The 20160-nt window shown below is 41.9% G+C and overlaps 1 long non-coding RNA gene across 3 annotated transcripts in view; it reads right to left on the reverse strand.

Annotated features, from left to right (window-relative positions):
- The window catches only part of LOC131277728 (uncharacterized), a 33028-nt gene extending 13933 nt beyond the window's left edge, over positions 1 to 19095 (reverse strand). For 2 of the 3 annotated variants that reach the window (XR_009184838.2, XR_009184840.2), the window contains exons 1-4: positions 18594 to 19095; positions 10755 to 10844; positions 5408 to 5439; positions 5132 to 5301 (exon numbers count right to left, since the gene is read on the reverse strand). This is a non-coding gene — a long non-coding RNA (uncharacterized lncRNA). The remainder of the gene's footprint in view (positions 1 to 5131; positions 5302 to 5407; positions 5440 to 10754; positions 10845 to 18593) is intronic. The other variant, XR_009184839.2, reaches the window with a different exon arrangement.
- Positions 19096 to 20160: the final 1065 nt, after the last annotated feature.

The raw sequence follows: 20160 nt of genomic DNA on the forward strand, positions 1-20160 counted from the left end.
ATAAAAAATATTGGAGAGGATGTTGAGATATAGAAACACCCATTCAATGCTGATGGCCAAGTAAAATGGCCACACAGCAGCAGTTGGACCTTGCAATATGGAGAATACATTCCCTTTGAAAATTCTGTGATGACCGGTTGCCATGGTTATCTCATGATGCACGTAAGGCTCATGGTCCTAACTGTCACTCTATGCCCAGAGAGATTTGGAGTTGGTAGCAGGTGGAAAAGCTCCCAGCTTAGTTTCCACAGTACATAGAGATGGGAAATCTCAATTGCTGCTTAAGAGGTATGATCATATCGGCCTACATGATTAATTCAATCCCCAAAAAATTGGCAGGAAATTTTTCCACAAAATATGATTCACTTTTCTTCTAGTTTCTCCTCTCCAATTTGTCCTAAAGAGTTTTAGATGTGATTTATAGTTTTCTCTTAATCCTTATTTTATATTTTAGATCCATCTATCAAGCTGGTTGCCTCAAAATGAGTCTCCCTTTAGAAAACTTTAGCATTTCTTATAAAGTTCTTTACCATTCACTCTCTTCCTCAAGACCATGTCTGTGTTAATGTTATTTTACTCAGCAGGGATGTAGTAAAATAATTATTGCAGAATATGGAGTGAATCTGGATTGGTAGGGACCAGAAAGGATGCATTTCATATGATGAGGTGTACTAAAGATGTTTTTAACACCCTTTTCAACCTCTATTCATCATTAAGTGTATATATAACTCAGTATACTTGGGGTATGTTAGTACCATTCATATAACTAGTTTTCCAAACCTAGCTATAAGAACTTGAGTTTCCAAATGTCAGTTTATAAACCAATATACATATTTCCTTTAATCCTTGGGGGTTATCCAAAATTTTCATTTTAGGAAGTTACCTACTGATTTTCTCACTGCCCTGTATGCTCTTCAATAGTAAGTATGGGAAAATAGAATAATTTTTTTCCATTGTGTTTTACATCACAAAATAAGCTTCTTTAGATGTTGACCATAATAACACATATTAGACTTGTTAGTGGTTCCATGGTTTAGGAAGCTAGAGCATAAGTAAGACAAATTTTGAAGTTAAATGGAGTGATTCCCTTCACTATCCTTTCTCATTAATGGATTGTCTATCTTTACCTAAAAGGGCATATGATTTTGCCAGATTTCATGGTGGGATTTCTCTGGGATAATAGCAGAGGGTGCAGGTAACTGAGTGCAGCCTGGGGGAGGGAGAAGAAGGGACATCCCTTAGTACATGAGCAATTGGGGCCCAAAGAAAGGAGGCTAGAGGTGCTGAGGAAAGTCCTGGGTGGGGATAGCTATGGATGGGACTCTCTACTCTGCCACTGCTTGTTCAGACTTGAGTGCAAGGAGAGCACATTCTTTGCAGAGCTCTCATGTGGCAGCTCTTTGTGAAAAGGTGGGTTCTGAGCCAGGATGGGAATCAAGCACACCCCTGATCACTAGGAGAGATTACATGCCCCCAGGAAGGCTCACATGAGGCAGCTGACATTGGGAGTATTTGGGGCACGATGTTCACAAGTTTTGTTCCCTGGTCCTTCAGAGGAACTCTATGAGGGGAAACCTGAGTTATGGTTTGGGTCAGAGAACTCACTTATGCAGAAGGCAGGGTGAGGGTTTGAACCACTCTCTCTCCTGTAATAAAGTAGTTGGCAGGCCTTTCTCCACAGCTCCTGGGAGGTAACTTGTAACCCCAGAATCTGCTGAGTGGGGGCACTGACTACATTTCCTGACTAGAATCATTCACTCAGCAGTGTTGTTTGACCACACAGGGTTGATGTGGGATCTCAGAACAGAGCACATGTTCTCTGTGAGCTGTAAAGGATCACCCCACTGAGGGCTGAAAGTCAGTGTCCATCCCCCTTGTCCTGGAACCATCAGGCACCCACTCTGGAGGGAAGTACTAGCAAGTTTCTTGAAATTCCTCCCAACATTTAATAAGTGAACTCTTCTGGGGCTTTTATGATATATTGGGCATTTTTCTTAAGGATTTCCTTACATTTGCTTATTTTTAGTCTCATAATACAAACTAATAAGCAGGTCTGGCTAAAATCTTCAAAAGACAGCATGGAAAACTGGACACATAAAGAGTTTACATAATGTTCCCTGTTTTGGGTGGCCTCTGAATGAGATTTGAACACAGTTGACCAGACCTTGGCACCCATGCTTTTGGTCACTGTGCTCTGCTGCCTTCCTATGCTGTGTCATCTATATAAAGTACCCTACATCTGTCTTTTGGGTGTCTAAAATGAACCCCAAACTACAACTTTTTTTGAAACCCACCTTTTACTCAAGTGGGACACCTGTGTAGACTGTAAATAAGGGATCATAGTGTGAACTGTAAATAAATTAATAATGATTTCCTACATTCATCTGTTGGTAAGATGTCACCTGAGAGTTCTGTTGTGAATGCCTTTCCCAGTTCTTGTCTCAAGCATGAAAAAAGAAAATTTGCTACCCAGTCCAAAAAATCTACTATCTGACAATCCCATTCAGTTGGGAACCTCAAAATCAGCATCTGGCCAAAGAAAAGGGAGTGTCCTCAAACATTCCCTAGAAAGTATTCCACAGACAGTACAGTAGAAATGCAATTATTTTATTGCATCAGTAATGTTGACTGTAGATACTAAGTATTCCATATTGAGAAAAACCTTTAAAAAGGTTAAGCCATGATTTCTTAATTCACATGTGAAATTTTGCTTTTAGTAATGAGTCAGTAGTGCCACAACCACATAATTAAAAATGTAGTTACAACTAAAGTTGGTTCACATTTACTGGTAGATTGTATTTTAAGTTAATGTTTGGTCAGTCTATTTCTGAACATTAGTAGGAAGAGTTATCTTCTGAAAAAGTGCTGTGAAATTATTAAAAATCTGATATATTTTTAAGAGAAGTTTTAGATTCACATAAAAACTGTGGAGAATACAAACAGTTCCCACATATTTCCCTGCCACCCTCCCAGTCTAGAGCCAGCAGTTTCCCCTGTTAATAACTCTCATCACTGTGGTATGAACAATTGAAGGGACAGTATTGATACAGTGTTTTGGAGGCTCGCTCTTCCTAATCCTCAGCTTTGTGCATTTTGACAAAGGCATATTGTCATGTACCTACCATGACAGAACATCAGTGGTTGAATTGTGTCCCTCCAAATTACATTGAGAAAACCTTGGTACCTGTGAGTGTGACCACTTTTGGAAATAAGATGTTTGCAAATGTGATTAAGATGAGGTCTACTGAATCAGGGTGAACTGCAATATAATACAACTTGTGCACTTACAAGAAGGGAAGAGACAGAGAGGAGAAGGCTGTGTTAAGATGGACCAACACTGGAGAAGCAGGCCAGGTGAAGATGAGGAAGAAATTAGAGTCATGCTGCCAGGAGCCAGGACACCTGGAGCCACCAGAAGCTGGAAGAGTCAAGGAATGGTTCCTAGCAAGGATCTTCAGAGAGAGACACAGAATATGGTGCTGTGGACACATTAATGCTGGACTTTTTGTCCTTAGACTTGTGAAGGTTTAAGTTTGTGTTCTCAAACCACCCAGTCTGTGGCAATGTATTATAGAAGTGCTAAGAAACTAAACACATATAGTGCTGGGAAGTAAGGTGCTGCTGTAACAGATACATGTGGAAGGCTCACAGAGGCTTCTAGGCAAAATATAACTTCTGAGCAGTCATGGGTGAAATTAGCCCAGATATTTCCAGCCTACCTATAGCCATGACTCTGCATTGAAGCTTCAGACTCCAGAAAGCACAAATGGACCTCATCAATGTGCCTGTCTGGATTGCTAAAGATGTGATACAAAAACCTACTGAAATTGTTGTATTCCACAATTTGGGACAGTAGGGTTTTCATACAAAATAGCAGCAAAAATAATGCATTAATAAGAAATTTAAAATGTATGCAGGACTGTATATTGAAATCTGATTGACCTACCCTCCATTTTCTTTAGCCCTCTAGGTTCTGTGTCTCAAGTAACAACAGTTAAGTTTTTGCACATCCTTTTGGATTGAGTAATTGAGTATTCATATAAAATTGACACTGTACCACAGTTTTCTAAGGGCTTTACCTATATGTACTCATGGTCTTTTTTCCCTTTACTTTTAAGGAAATTTTAGATTACATGAAAGTTAAAGCAAAATTAGGTGGGATTCCCATATACCCCACCTCCACCCCCTCACATGTTACCCATTAAAAACATCTTTCATTAATGTGGGATATTTTTTATAAATCTTGAAGCACTCCTACTAACCATGGTCCATAGTTTCCAAGGTAAGGCCCACTGATGGGTTGCCAATTTCCTGGGGATATCTGCCCTGGCTAGAATGTCCAGATGTCTTTAGAGCCCTCAGGAACACTCCTGCCTGAGGTATTATTTACTGTGACAGCCACAGAGATCCTCCTGTGACCTGCCTAAACTTTCCTCTGGAATGACTTCCTGACTCATATTGAAGTATCCTAGCCATAAACACTCATTTGTATTTAATATTCCCTCTCTTGGTCAAGGTCTTTTTACAAATGTATCTCTAGTTGGCAATTGGTAACAATCCCTCAGTGCCAAGGGGGCCCATCCTTGGGAGTAATGTCCCATGCTGGGGAGAAAGCAGACTTCTATGCTGAGTTTGGCTTAGAGAGAGGCCACATTTGAGCAACATACACATTTTCAGAAGGTAACTCTTAGGCAGTATATATCACTAGGCTAAGTTTCAATTTTACAAGAATGAAGTTCATAACTACCAGCATTAATATCAAGGGCCTGGCATATTGGTCTGTCCTATTTTAGCTAGGTTCTGATGATGTATTGCTATTCTTGCCACTGTATTAGAAAATGTAGCAGGGCTCCAAGAATGGGAATTGAAAGTTTTGTTGGTTATTGTATGGGTTCCATCTACTGAGATAACACCCCATGACCATATGGACACATTCATAATCCCTAGAGGCATGCCTGAGGTGCACCCTTTCCCATGCATCTGTCCCTCACTGTCACCCTGCACCAGTAGACCTCCCCTGCAATAGCTGTAACTTTTGTGTAGTTCAAAACCTCCCCATAAAGAAAGTCAAAAGTTTTTTGCATTGTGACTTTCATCACCTTAATATCTGTTATTTTTTATGTATACTTACAATTTCATCTGTATCTTCCCCCAACATCTTATTTTTTTTCACTTTATCTTCAAAGAAGCTTTAGGTTACAGAAATGTCACATCAAAAATATAGGGAATGAGCAGATGTGGCTTAAATGTTTGAATGCCTGCTCTCCACATGGGAGGTCCCAGTATGATTCCCAGTGCCTCCTAAAAACAAAGACAAACAAAAAATGAAAAAAGCAAACACACACACACAAAAACAACTCAAAGGAACTGATGTGGCTCAGTGGTTGACTACTGGCTTCCCACTTACAAAGTCTGGGTTTCACTCCCTGGTCCTGGTACCTAAAAAAAGAGAGAAGAAAATAGAAGAATATATAGGTGATTCCCATTTACTGCACCCCTTCCCATTTCATATTTATTCCTATTAGCAATATCATACATGAGTAGGGTTCATCTGTTACAATTGAAAAAAAAAAACGGAAGCATTGCTACAAACTATGGTCAATGGTTTATGTTATGGTTTACACTTTGCATCATACTTTTATACGTTTTCACACAATGTACAATCATCTGTATCCATCATTGCAAAATCACACAAAACAGTTCCAATGCCCTCAAAATGCCCTATGATCCATCTATTCTTCCCTCCTTCTTCCCTCAGAACCTATGTTAGCCACTAAGTTTCAATTTTCCAAGAATAAGGTTCATAGTCTTATGCATTAATAATAAGGCTTTGACATACTGGTCTGCTTATATTTGGCACTGCCCATGTACTCTAGAGATTCTTGCCCCTCTCTTTGAGTATATAGCAGGATTCCCAGGATGGAATTTTAATATTTTCTCATTGTTTGTTGGTCTCCATCCACTGATATAACACCTTATGACAAGATGAACACATTCATATTCCTTGAAGCATCCCCCAGGGGCATCCTTTTCTATATGCCCCCCTAGCACCGGTACACTGCACCAGTGACCTACCTGCTGCATTTGCCAAAAAAACATTCCCATCCTTGTAGTCCCAACACAAACCAACAAATCCCAAGTACACTTGTTCCTTCCTCCAAGACTTCCACAATTCCATACAGTCCAAATTAAATACCTCCACCATGCTTACCCTTCCATTCCAGTTCCATCAACCCACTCATATCCCTGCATCACCATCACCCCATCCACTGCCAAACCACCCCTTTCTGCCTTATCATAGGCTCTGCCCATATTGAGCTTGGTTCACCACACTCAACTCCCTTTCTGTCTCCTTTAATCTATCTTCCAGACTCTCTGTGAGACTCCTAAATAAACTTAGGTCATATCAGTGAGGTCAAGAAGTATTTGCCTTTAGTGACTGGCTTACTTCACTCAACATAAGGTCAAGATTCATCTATGTTGTCACATATATCAACATGCCATTCCTTCCTACAGCTGAGTAATATTCCATTGTATGTATAAACCATATTTGCTTATCCATTCATTTGTTGCTGGTCACAATTCTTTTGCATATATACCCAGTGGTGGGATTGCACAATCAAATGGCAATTCTATAATAACCCTTTTGAGCACTGCCAAATCATCCTCCAAAATGGCTGCACCATTCCACATTCCCAGCAGCAGTTGAAGAGGGTTAGTCTATAAGGAAATGGAGATTCCATTTTTAATAAGTAGGGTGGCTAATATTTTAGAAAGAAACAAAACTGGAAAATAACAAATAGAGATGTGTATATGAGTAAACTGGAGTCCCCATATATTGGTGATAGGAATCTAAAATAAAGCAGCCAATTCGGGAAATAGTTTGACATTCCCTCAAAAAGCTAAATCTAGAACTACTATATGACAGCTACCTATTAGGTTTATATATTAAAGAATTAAAAACAGAGGCTGAAAGAGGTACTCGAAACCAGTATTTATTGCAGCATTATTTGCAATACCCAAAAGCTGGAAACCACCTAAGTGTGCTCATATAGAGGAATGAGTTTTTTTAAAAAGTGGCATATCCATACAATGGAATATAATTGAGCCATAAAAAGTATTGAAGTTCTGATACATACTACTATATGCATGACCCTTAAAAACGTACTGAATAAGGCAGACACAAAAGTAAAACAGTTGGTGATTGCAATTATTTGAAAGCTAAGAAAAAGTAAATTCACAGAAACAGATAAGAGATTAGAGTTTATTACCAGGGACTAGCAGAAAGTAGAATGGGCTTAATAGCTAATAATTACAGAGTTTCTGTTTCAGGTAATGAGAAAGTTTTGGAATTGAATGTTTGGTGACAGTTACAAAACACTGTAAATATAATTGATTCAAGTAAATTGTACATGCTGTAAAAATGGGTAAACTGGCAAATTTTCTATTACATAGCTATCTCATTGAAATTTTTAAAAAAATCCTCTAGAATGGATGGGATATTAAAAGTCAACAAGGCTGTGAGGCTGAAGCAGTATTTCTTGAAATCAGTGTGATACTGACGATTTCCTTGGACTTCAGAATAGGTTGGATATATATCATCATACTGTATAGTTTAGTACCACTTATACATGAACTACTTCACATTGACTTAGATTGTCTTCAGCTACAAAGCCAAGGATTCTGATTATATTCCACTCTTTCCTTTGTCTCTCTTTCCTACATGAAGGGTTTCTGGGTAGCTCCACCATCCTTGTTTGCACATTGTAGCCTCTTGTCTGGGCAAAGCAAAGTAATGCAGGAGCTGCACCCCAGTGTACTGATCATTACTCTGTGTCCCCCTAGCTCCCATGGAAGACCTAGTAGAGGAGTCTTCTAGTGACAGGGTGGTTGAGGAGGTCCCATCTAATGTTGAGGTGAAGTCATCTGTTTTTGTCTAAGATAGAAATGTTCCTTTCTCAGATTTGTCCTTTTTTAAATTTGAGTACAGCACTTATTATATGATGGTATGAATTATAAATATTTTTAAAGATTAGGCTACAGCATAATTATATTTTTTCTTCTCCTCCCCCAGCCCCAGCCCCACCTCCATCCTACTGTTCTTACTGTCTGTGCCCATTCACTGTATGACCTTCTGCATTTTTGTCTTGTCTTCTCAACTTTCTCCTCTAGGATTCACTAGTACTCAGTCCTGGGGACCGCTGATGTGGAGAGAGGTACCCTTTCACATGTGCCACATCAGTTCCTGGTCTCTGCTGCCCTTCACTTTGACTTTCCCCTTTGTTTCTCTTTTGTTGCATCATCATCTTGCATCAGGTGTGACTCACCTAAGCAGGCACTGGCTCACCACAGAGGCACTCAGCTCACCATGTGAGCACTAGCTGACTGCATAGGTACTCACACAGGCACTTGGCTTAACACATGGGCACTTGGCTTACTGTGTGGGCACTGGATCCCTTTACGGGCACTGGCTCAGCACATGGGCATTCACATGGACAATCAGCTCAACACATGGGCACACAGCTCACCATGAGGGCACTTGGCTCACTACGTAGGCACTGGCTCACCATACAGGCTCACTTTCTCTTTTTTTACCAGGAGGCCCCAGTGATCAAACCCAGGTTCTCCTATATGGTAGGTGGAAGCCTTATCACTTGAACCACATCTGCTTCCCTGAACTACAGATATTAACTGTCTGATCCAGTGGGGGCGGATTCCAGGGGCCTGTGGGAAGAAGTGGGGGCAGGGAATGAGAAGAATGGAGACAAGACAGGATTCTGATCAAGCCTCATTTATTGGGGGTAGAACATGGGAATATATACTGAGGGAAGGGAATGTGTCCATGGGTGATAGGTTGGTCTTGTGGGTGGCAGGCGTCCAAGGAGGGAATTGGCTGAAAATTTGTGCCAGGTCTGCAGAATTTCGCGCCTTGTGCATGCGTGCTGCTGTGGTTACCAGAGTTGTGGCGGGAAGGGGAGAACAAAGAAACAAGGAGGAAGAAGAAGAAGGGAATGGCAGGGCAGGGCTGAGGTAGTTGTGAAATCTGCCCATGTTGTTGGAGGCTGTAAATAGATTTCACAGTGGGTGGCTCCCCACAGGTCCCCCTTCTCTGTTTAATATGTTAGGAACTGAAGTGAAGAACAGCTGGTGATGGCTCATTTTAGGGCAGGGCTTATGCTCATTGGTGACATGTGGCTGCAAGGTGCTCCCGTACTGAGGGGGCTGTGCCTGTCTTAGGTTGGGGCTGCACCTGTTAAGTGATCAGTCTTACCTGTCATTGGGAATCATGGCAGCAAAAGGCCACATCTGTCTTAGGTTGACTGATGGGTCAGCCCAGTTGCCCGTCGTTGGCTAACCAGACCAGCGCCTCAGCGATAAATGACTTGCAAATATAACAAGCTATAACAGGGAGCTCTACACCATGCATGACATGCATAATGTACTGAGATTAGTGGGTGAGGCCACACCCACCCTGGTCTTGTTTGGCTAGGGCACCTGCTGCTCATTTGAACCACTAAACTCCTCACTGAAGCTGTTTTCCTTACTGAAGCTGTTCAGTGATATTAATTAAACAAAGAAGGGTTAACTGCAATAGGGGCAGTTGTGACCATGGGCAGGGAGGACAGGCAAGGAAACACCATTAGGGTACAGGTTGGTGATGAGGCAACATAAGAGATTTGCATTTTCAAAGGTTGGTTGTTTGTTCTTCGGTCTGGATAGGCTGGTATTGATGAACAGCATCAAGATACATCACATGGGCAGAAATTTGCTTCATCCTTTCTTGGAAAAAATTTAAGGAGGCAAGGTGCAAATGCACAGATTAAAAGGAGAGTGATTAGGGGGCTGAGGAGGGGACCTAGCCACATTACGAAGGGGGAGGTGAGCCAGGCAGATAAGGAGAGGTTGATTGGGAGGGCAGTATTCCTTCCCCCAATTCTCACTATTTCTTAGCATTTTCCTCAACAATACCAGATTCATTTATATAGTAGCAGCCTTCCTCCTGGAGGAAAAGGCAGGTTCCCCCCTTTTTCAGCTGTAAGTTAAGGGCCCTGCAGTTTTGAAGGACTACTTGGGCGAGGGATGTTAGTTGCCACTGCAGAGAGTCAAGAGACTGTGCACTGGATTGTAGGCTAATTTGTCATTCTTGTTTAAAGTATTGCAAGCTGATGAGGCCATGACCAAGAGCACCACCTGCTGTGGCAGCTGCAGTGACTGAACCTGTGAGGCTAATTTTTTACCAATATAGGGAGGAAGGCAGCTCTCTTTGACACAGATGCAGATAGTAAAATTTTTAGTTTGCCTTCTCCATAGTATGTTAGTTGCGGGGTACTGGCTATTAGGATGCAAGGCCTCATTTTTACAGAATAGAGCATTTTTGGGTTATAGTTAATTTTCCGACAATCATGAATAGGATTCTTGGTTATGATTAAATTGTAAGAGGGAAACAAAGTCACAATAAACTGAATATTACTATTTTTGAAGATAATTATGGTCTGATTTTTAACCTACATACAGGAAGGATGGTTACTAATGCATAAGGGTTGATAATCAAATGGTAATATGAGATTATCAATTCTTCGTCTTTCTTTATAGGGTTTAATTGGCAATCGATTATCAATTGGTTTAGGGAATATATGGGTTTTATTCAGATATCTATGAAAGAATGGATTTTTCCAGGTTAACACTCTAAGTAATGGGGCTTTAGGTATAAAGGCCTAATAAGTGTAATTACTGGCAGCTTCCTTATTACTTACGATCACCATCATCAGAAGTTGTAGAAGACTCCATCTCTTCATTCTGGGGTTTAATCCTTTTCAGAGATAACTAAATTTGTTCTCCATTTTCTGAAATGATAAGAGCATAGCCTCACCCCCTTACTTTAATCCTGCCTTTTTTCCATTCATTGCTTTGCGGTCACACCTCCGGCTGAAGTGTGGTTTGCTGGCCTGGCAGGGGAGCGGCCACGGTAGGCCTAATTCTGCTGCCCCCATAATAGGGTGGTTGGTCGGGCCCACCGCCACCCCTGAAGGAAGCTCGGCATGGGCGCAGAGTGCCCTCGGGTCTCCCCTTCTCGGCAGCCATGCTTCCGCGGCCACCCCTCCTCCCAGATGGCGCCACCTGATGCCTTGTGGGGCGGCACCCTTCTTCTTCCTTCTCCCTGCACAGGCGCAGGGCAGAAAATTCCAGTCTGCCCTTTTCCCCTCCCCCGACAGCAGCAACAGCCAGGTGTGGGTGGAAAAATCCAGCCCGCCCTTTTCCCCTCCCCCGACAGCAGCAACAGCCAGGCGTGGGCGGAAAAATCCAGCCCGCCCTTTTCCCTTCCCCCGACAGCAGCAATAGCCAGGCGTGGGTGGGAAACTCAAGTCTGCCCTCCACCCCAGCAACAGCAGCCACCAATCCCTAAACCCTGCCCCTTCCCCCAGCAACAGCGACAGCCAATCCCTGACCACCACCCCTCCCCGTCCAGTACCGCCCACTGACCTTTCGCCGGCAACCAATCAGAACAGGGCGTGGCTTCGACCAATCAGCCTTCTCCAGCCCCTATAAAACTGTTGCCTCTCCCTCAATAAAGTGGACTTGCGTGTTTACCTTGTCTCCGCGGTAGTTCTTCTGCCGTGCGCCCTCCAGTCCTGAGAGCCCCCGACAAGGGCCTGGCCTCCCTTGTCCCCAGTTCGTCGCCTGCTTCTCCGGGCGACCCCTTCGTTGCCGGCTTCACCGGGCGACCCCGTCAGCCGAACCGCGCAACCCCTGTGAGACCGATCCCTCGTCTGCTGCCGGACCGACCCCTCGTCCCAAGCGGACCGACCCCTCGTCCAGAGCTGGACCGACCCCTCGTCCGCAGCCAGACCCCACCTCTACCGACCGAGCAAGCCGCCGCAGTTGGCGCCCAACGTGGGGCAAGGCAACTCCACCACAGCCTCACTCCATAACCTGGCGCCCCCCCCTCCTCTCTTCTCACCGTGGGACTTCTCTCGTGCAACATTGCTGCTACCTGAGCCTTGGCTACCTCATATGATCCACGGCGGTCTGGGAGAATCGCTGGATGGCTTTCTCCTTCCATGTCGGGGGCTTATACCGACCCGCTATGAATAAGAGGAGCCTTGGATTTCTCGGGAGCGTGCGCTTGCACGTCTGAAGTAATCCTACCACAGCCCTACCCCCTCCTCTCTTCTCACCTTGGGACTTCTCTCGTGCAACATTGCTGCTACCTGAGCCTTGGCTACCTCATACGATCCACGGCGGTCTGGGAGAATCGCTGGATGGCTTTCTCCTTCCATGTCGGGGGCTTATACCAACCCGCTATGATTAAGAGGAGCCTTGGACTTCTCGGGAGCACGCGCTTGCACGTCTGAAGTAACCCTACCATAGCCCTACGCTCTCCTCTCTTCTCACCCCTATCTTTTCGCTCTGCATTGCTGCTCCTGAACCTTGGTGACCTCATATGATCCACAGCGGTCTGGGAGAATCGCTGGATGGCTTTCTCCTTCCATGTCGGGGGCTTATACCGACCCGCTATGATTAAGAGGCACCAATAAAACTCTCAGGAGCGCGTGCCTGAGCACCTCCACCCCTGCCTTCACCTCTGCCTCCTCCCCTCCGTGCTTGCTCCACTGCTCATCGTCCCACCCTCCCCTCGTCGGGGCCTTCTCATGGCCCGCGACCACCGTTGGAGCCCCACCGGCTCCGACCCCTCATCTCACCGCGCACCTTGGCTCCCATCGCCACGCTCTCAAGGTAAGGGCCCCTTTTCTTATCGGCTCCAAAAGGCCATTAGCAATGGGTAACATCCTATCTGCTAAGCAAGCCCCGCAAGTTCGGGCTCTCGCCAGTCTCCTAGACACTCACCGGTGTAAGATCTCTTTGAAACAGCTCCAAGTATATTGGGACCTTCTTCTCCCCTTTAATCCCTGGCTTACCACGTGTCAGCTTTGGGACCCGGACACCTATACTCGCCTTATAGATAGGGTCACTTTTGCTGTGGAGCAGGAAGGTAAAAGATTCCCTCCTGGCTTATTACAGGCAACATAAAGTCCAGAAAAAAATCTTTTTTTTTTTTTTTTTTTTTTTTTTTTTTTAATTTTTTTATTTTTTATTGACTTTGTAATAATATTACCTTAAAAATATATATGTGAGGTCCCATTCAACCCCACCCCCCCACCCCCCCTCTCCCCCCCCCCAACAACACTCGTTCCCATCATCATGACACATCCATTGGATTTGGTTAAGTACATCTTTGGGCACCTCTGCACCTCATATACATTGGTTCACATCATGGCCCATACTCTCCTCTATTCCATCATGTAGGCCCTGTGAGGATTTACAATGTCCGGTGATTACCTCTGAAGCACCATCCAGGGTAGCTCCATGTCCCGAAGATGCCTCCACCTCTCATCTCTTCCTGCCCAGAAAAAAATCTTGAAGGGTATAATCTATGATATGCTATATAAAAAAAGGATTTAAAAGCAGCTATACCAAGAAAGTAAGAATTATGAGTCAACTGTAAATAAATTATATATTTCTGTTAATGTGTTGTAATTGTTCTGTGTTTGTCTGTCTGTTCGTTCAATGTCAACATATATCGTGATACCTCCGGATGGTAAATATAAATTACTAGAAATCTTTAAAAGAGCTCTATTCAAATGGCCAAAAAATAAATAAGCGCTTATATTAATACTTAAGTTTATTATATTAATACATAAGTTTAAATGTTAATAAGATATCTACAATTTTAAAAAAAAAATTGTAAGTCTTAATTAACAAAATTAACTGTACGACTTCATAAAAAGTTGTTCTTGCCTAGATTAAAATGAATAACTTATTTTTCTTCACAGGATAATATAAAGAATGTAAAACTTATATGAATATTAAAAAGGTTAAAAGTTTGTAAAAATGCTAACGGAAATGTAATAAGTTTTGCAAAAAGACGTATTTTGTCCTAAAGTAAGATGGCTAATTTTTCATAAACTCTTTGAAATTTAATTTGCATGCGGCAAGTGTAAAAGGTATTGTGATAACTTTACGTAAGGTAATGTGCTCTGTAGAGATAAAATTTATCTTCAATAGTTTACATTAAGGTATTAAATGGCTAATTCCAAAAGGTCATTCTTAAATATATATATATAAAACTGAATTGATGATAATAATAATAAAAGGTAATTTTATAACAGGAAAGATTAACAGCAACCAAGCTCCCCTGCCAACTTGCTTTTAGGAAACGGTTTCTAATATTGCATGCTACTAAGTATTTAAAGAAAAGTTATTCTTAAGGAAACAGAAGATGATTTTGTCTTTGCAGCCATTGTCTATTTAGCAACACCCCTCGCTATCGGCCTAGCCACTGTTGCGCCGGACGATTGGAACCTTAAACAAAGACTCCTCCTCACTGTCATCTTCCTATCTATCGTTACTGTACAATACTAATACATACTGTTGATAACAGTGTATATATGGAAAAATATACCAAAGGTACAATATGTACCATAGTTAGTGTTAATAGTCTAATCATGTCCTGTCAAAATCTGTAACAAATATTCCATAACAGTGTAAGTTGTCAGTGGATGGGTGACGTATGTGAATTTTGCACATTATGCATGATTGTTTTGTAAGCTCACAACTTCTCTAATAAAAATTTTTAAAGATGAGAAAAAAGAATGATTTCTGAATAGAGAACTATCCTCAAAACTGGAAGAACTGGTAAAAGAAGGGCAAATTAAACCCAAAAGGAGCAAAAGGAAGGAAATAACAAAGCTTGAAATGGAGATGAATTAAATGGAGAATCAAAAAACAATATATGGGAAGTGGACTTTGACCCAGTGGTTAGGGCGTCCGTCTACCACATGGGAGGTCTGCGGTTCAAGCCCCGGGCCTCCTTGACCTGTATGGAGCTGGCCCATGCGCAGTGCTGATGCGCGCAAGGAGTGCCGTGCATCATAGGGGTGTCCCCCGCATAGGGAAGCCCCACGCACAAGGAGTGCACCCATGGGGAGAGCCGCCCAGCGCGAGGGAGGGAGCAGCCTGCCCAGGAATGGTGCCGCCCACACTTCCCGTGCCGCTGACGACAACAGAAGCGGACAAAGAAACAAGACGCAGCAAATAGACACCAAGAACAGACAACCAGGGAGGGGGGGGGAATTAAATAAATAAATAAATCTTTAAAAAAAAAAAAAAGAAAGTCTTAGCAAGTTTTAAAACAAAGTGATAGCTGTGTTGGACTTTAACTTTTTGCAACAAACTAGCAGTGTTTGGGATTGCTGCATACTAGTGTTGTTACTTTAATCTATGATAAGAGGTTGTTTTTGTGACACATACTCTTTTATTATAATTAAAACCATGAATAACCACACTGTACTTCTCTTTAATATTATGCTGAAATATTGATAACTTTATACACTTTTAAGCATTTATAGAAACCTTTTGCTCATATGACTTTAATTAATAGAGGGTTTAAGGGAAGAAAAAACTTGTTAATTTTATAACACTGTAAAACACCTTTTATTTACTTATAACATATTAAAAGAACTTAATTATTACTTTAATTTTTCTTTCAAGGTAAAAGAACAAATCTCTTATAATTAGTTTGGAATAAAAGGCTACTGTTCAGGATTAGGTTTTGAGAAAGCAGTTTTGAACATTATGTTCCTTTAAAAGAGATAAAACTTTCCTTTCTTGGAACACTGAGGAAATGATAAGCAGAAGAAGCACAAGAAGCTATTTTGATAAGACAGACTTTCTTTGTATACTGATTATTGAGGATAAGAACTTTTACCAAAACAGATTAATGATGAGAGGCCTTGAGAAAGAATAAAAATTTTCAACTTTGCATCAGCATACTACTTGATACTAAAGCCTTTAAAATTTTATAGATAGACCCATCAAATCTTATTCAACTTTAACTATAAAATTTCCTTTTTCACGAACCTTCTGCACTTTTAGTGGTCACTCAGGTTTTGCTCCATATTTTACCCTTTCTTAATAACCAATCATTTTATCTTAGGACAAAATTATCCCGTTTCCTTAATAGTAAAAATACATTCCATATAGCCTACATACAAAGTTATCAAGCAAACTTTTTATAACATAATACCGTGAACACTAAATGAGCTTGTTAACATAATGAACTTTACTTTAAATACTTAGTAGCATGCAATATCAGAAACAGTTTCCTAAAAGCAAGTTGTCAAGGGAGGCTGGCTGCAGCCAAGCTTCCCTGTTAGAAAATTACTTTTTATTATTATTATTATTAATTCAGGTTTGTTTTATAATGACCTTTTGGAAATAGCCACTTAAACACTTTAATTTAAATAATGCTTTATAAGACCTTTTATAATTATTTATAACCATATAGACTATAATTATATCATTTTTAGACAAATTTTATCTTTACAGAACACATTCCCTTACTTAAAGTTATCACAATACCTTCTACAACTTGCCACATGCAAATTAAGTTTCAAGAGTTTATGAAAAATTAGCCATCCTACTTTAGGACAAAACACACCCCCTTGCAAAACCCATTAAATTTCAGCTAGCATTGCCACAAACACCCAACTCTTTAACATTCATTCAAGTTTCGCATCCCCCACACCACCCTGCAAAGAAAAACAAGCCATTCATTTCAATCTAGGCAAAAACCATCCCCTATGAAAAGGCAAAGTAATTTTGTTAATCAAGACTTACAATTTTTATCATTGTAGATATCTTATTAACATTTAAACTTATGTATTAATATAATTAACTTAACTATTAATATAAGTGCTTATTTAATTTTTGGCCATTTGAATAGAGCTCTTTTAAAAATTTCTACTAATTTATATTTACCATCCGGAGGTATCACAATATACACTGACATTGAATGAACAGACAAACACAAAACAATTACAACACATTAACAGAAACATACAATTTATTTACAATTGACTCATAATTCTTACTTTCTTGGTATAGCTGCTTTTAAATCCTCTGTTATATATCACATTTTAGATTGTACCTTTTCAGATTTCTTCTGGAATTCATGTCGCCTGTAATATGCAAGCTTGTGCTTGGAAACATTATTAGTTATCAGCAATCAGTTAAAATAACTTGAGCAGCATAAATATAGTTAAGTTTTTATTTTGCAGTTTAGACAGACCATTAACACACATTTTTGGATTATTACTGTAAGACTATACTGAGACTTGAAGTTCTGGAGAAAACTATTGATTTAAAACTGAAAATTCCTTTTAGACCTTGATACAAACTTCATACTAATTTTATTATCTTGGTTAAGTAAGCCCAATCAGAATTAGCATGGAAACAAAACAAAACACAAATTTTGCCACATTTTTCTCTCTTTCCAGTGGCTTAACTATATTAGCCCTCACTAGCCCAGAGCTACATTGTCATGTAGACAGCAGGGAGTTTGAAGAGTTGTGAAAGGGATTGGCATTCGCTGGAGCAAAGTTGATTGCCTCATAAGCTTGTTTGGGTTTCGGGGCCTGTAGCTGGCCTCATGTTCCATTTCCCTGATGGGGAGGGAGAGGTTGACCCTGCATGTTGATTTGGGACCAACAGCCACTAGCCCAGTGCTGGCTGCAGCAGCAATGAGGACAGACTTTAGGGGCACTACTAGGCTTTTTGTTAATACCGGGGGTGGGACAGTCTTGGGTGAAATGGCCAGGATCACCGCACTTAAAACAAGTTCTTATTTGCTGCGGCTGTAAAACCTCTTTTAAAGCAGTGGCCGTAGCAAGGCCTTGTTGGTAGGTGGGGCCAATTTCAGAACAAAGCCTGATGTAACCAGACAAGTCCTCCTTCTTTCTATAAGGTCTAACTGTGGCCTGACAAGCTGCATTCACATTTTCAAAGGCAATTTGCTTTACATAGTCTGTTTCTGTATTGATATCACCAAACAGTCTTTCTGCAGCCATGCACAATCTGCCTACAAAATCTGAAAAGGGTTTCTCTGGCCCCTGCTTAATATTAGTGAGGGAGGAGGCAGGGCGTTCTTTTGTGAGCAACCTTTTGCAGGCCCTAAGGGCTGCAGTTTGAATTTGGGTGAATAGGCCAGGGTTATAATTCATATGCTGTACAGTGCCTTCATAATCTCCTGAGCCTGTTACAGAGCAGTGGGCCCATAGGTGGAGGCGGCAGTTTTAAGCTCTTTTAAAGATTTAAAGGGGAAAGTGGAATGCACACGAACTATCTTCACCTCACCATCTGCCTCATTATCTGCCTCATTGTTTTGCCCCTCGATTTGCCTTTTGGTGATCCGGATATGCAAAAAAAGGGGGGGATTTTTCACTGCAGGGGATGCATGCCTGGGTGGCCTTTCTAAGCAGGCGCAGGTGGGTGGGAAGTTGATAAAAGGATTGTGGTTAACTGCCTTTCTGCATTTATGGTGTTGTAATCCTTTTAGCTGCTGTAGCTCCTTTATGAGTTGTAAATGCCCCCTTCCTGTGGAAACCAGGGATAAACTTCTTTTAGGAACGCAAAGAATTTAGAGAGTTCTTTAACATTAACCTTTACTCCTCTTGTCCTAAGTGGGGCCTGCAGGCCAGACAGGAAAAGGGAACAATTATTAGAGGATGCCTGCCCCATCCTCGCCGATCACTTACCGAGCCTTCAGAAGATAGGCAGTCTTCTGAAGGTCTCTTCCGCCCAAGCTGATAGCTCAGGCCTTCTGCCCAAGCTGATGGCTTAGGTCTTCCACCCAATCTGATTGCTCAGGTCTTCTGCCCAAGCCGATGGCTTAGGTCTTCTGTCCAAGCTGATTGCTCAGGTCTTCCGCCCAAGAATTCTCAGGTCTTCCAAGTTCGCGTAGATCACCTGGCCAGGTTTTCCGTTGTGTTGGCATATCAAGAGTACTTCATTCCTGGCCCCACCCACGTAGGGCACCGCTTGCCCAATCTGGCGGGGGTGGATTCCAGGGGCCTGTGGGAAGAAGTGGGGGCAGGGGATGAGAAGAATGGAGGCAAGACAGGATTCTGATCAAGCCTCATTTATTGGGGGTAGAACATGGGAATGTATACTGAGGGAAGGGAAAGTGTCCATGGGTGATAGGCTGGTCTTGTGGGTGGCAGGTGTCCAAGGAGGGAATTGGCTGAAAGTTCATGCTGGGTCTGCAGAATTTCATGCCTTGCGCATGCATGCTGCTGTGGTTACCAGAGTTGTGGCGGGAAGGGGAGAACAAAGAAACAAGGAGGAAGAAGAAGAAGGAAATGGCGGGCCAGGGCTGAGGTAGTTGTGAAATCCGCTCATGTTGTTGGAGGCTGTAAATAGATTTCACAGCGGGTGGCTCCCCACAATTAACCACTCTTTAGGGGAAGGATAGTTGGGAGATGCCTACCAAAAGATCTCAGAAGATGGAAGTGTTAAAATGGCAGTGTTGTTTCATAAACCATATGGTAGTGGATTTATGCTTGAGCACCATTATTCCTGATCAGATTAGGACTTAGCTAATTGCCATCAAAATGGATTTGAGAAACACATACTGCAGAAAAAGGTTGACTCCCAAAGTTAGTTGCCAGGCTTATTCATGGGGGCTTTGACTTTACTAGTGCTTCCTATATGTTTTTATAAAATCACCATCTGAACAGACCCTATTCAACATCACAGTATCCTCATACTTTTCTTTTCTACAATTGCAGGGGAACTCCAGAGCAAGTGAAAAAGTAGGTGTTCTGGGCTCATCCAATGTCTGATGAGAAAACAAATATAAGAGACTCGGGCTTCAAACTAGAGACTCAGGCTAATCACAGCATCATGGTGAGATGAGGATTAGGGGTATGATGAAGGGTTTCCATGGAGGAAATGTGCCCTTGTTACGACATTCTGTGGTAATGGCTGTGATCTCTCTAAGTTGTGCAAGTTTTGCATGCAAGGGGGTTTGCAGGTACTCTAGTTTTAGTTTCTGTGGTGTAATTTTTAGTTTGTCTCTGAGCAAAAGGGGTGACCATAAGCAGCTCCCTAGATGTTAGGTGCCATTTACACTGGACAATTACCAGGGACAGTTTTCTCAAATACAACCCATCACCACAGCATGCTCTATGTATATGACCTTGTTCTGTCCTCACCACAGCTGGATCTGGGGTTTGCTTTCTATGATGGCAAAAAGATGTAAAAGTGAGGTGCAGATGTGAACTCACTCTTGCACTGCTAAAGGGAAGGTCATAAATGTGAACT

The sequence above is a fragment of the Dasypus novemcinctus genome, unplaced genomic scaffold (assembly GCF_030445035.2).
Source record: "Dasypus novemcinctus isolate mDasNov1 unplaced genomic scaffold, mDasNov1.1.hap2 scaffold_344, whole genome shotgun sequence".
In the NCBI taxonomy this organism is placed as follows: Eukaryota; Metazoa; Chordata; class Mammalia; order Cingulata; family Dasypodidae; genus Dasypus; species Dasypus novemcinctus.